The sequence below is a fragment of the Sinocyclocheilus anshuiensis genome, unplaced genomic scaffold (assembly GCF_001515605.1).
Source record: "Sinocyclocheilus anshuiensis isolate Anshui unplaced genomic scaffold, SAMN03320099.WGS_v1.1 scaffold235, whole genome shotgun sequence".
Classification (NCBI taxonomy): domain Eukaryota; kingdom Metazoa; phylum Chordata; class Actinopteri; order Cypriniformes; family Cyprinidae; genus Sinocyclocheilus; species Sinocyclocheilus anshuiensis.
The window spans coordinates 1,986,705-1,987,335 of NW_015552562.1; positions in this window are offsets into that span (position 1 = coordinate 1,986,705).

Here is a 631-nt window from a genome sequence, read left to right on the forward strand (position 1 = left end):
TTATCAGTTCACTATAGTTAATACTACAGTATGCTATAGTATTAATTAACAACGTGTTGTAAATACTATAATATATACAGTGTAATACACTTTACTATAGTATGGTTCAAAAACACTAGTATTTACTATAAATTACTATAGTATTTTTTCATGTGGGTATTGCCGCGGTTTGTTTTTCATGTCAACTGGACTTTGTGATCAGTGCCAAATACCTGAGAATGTAGAACATGTTCTTGTGTATTGCACAAAATATGAAATTTAATGGATGATCGTCGTAAAAGACATGGCGGAAATAGGATTAACTGGACGTGGATCAAAGACATACTGGAATGCAGTAGGAGCGGACAAGGAATGAAATATTTGATTAGTTTTTTGACTAAAACGGGACTAATATCAAGAATATGAAGAAAAAAAAGATGAACGCGATTTTTACAGAGGGCCCCCTCAAAACGCAATTGGGCTAGTTTTGGGCTGGTTTGGCGGGTTTTTGTTGTGAAAACCTGGCAACCCTGAGTTTGAGTTATTTTGATTACTTTAGTACTATTGTTTGTATTTCGGTAATGGACCCTTTTCACAAGACTGTGATGACGCGTTTAACGGTCATCAGCATCGTAAATCCTCGAAAGTTTTT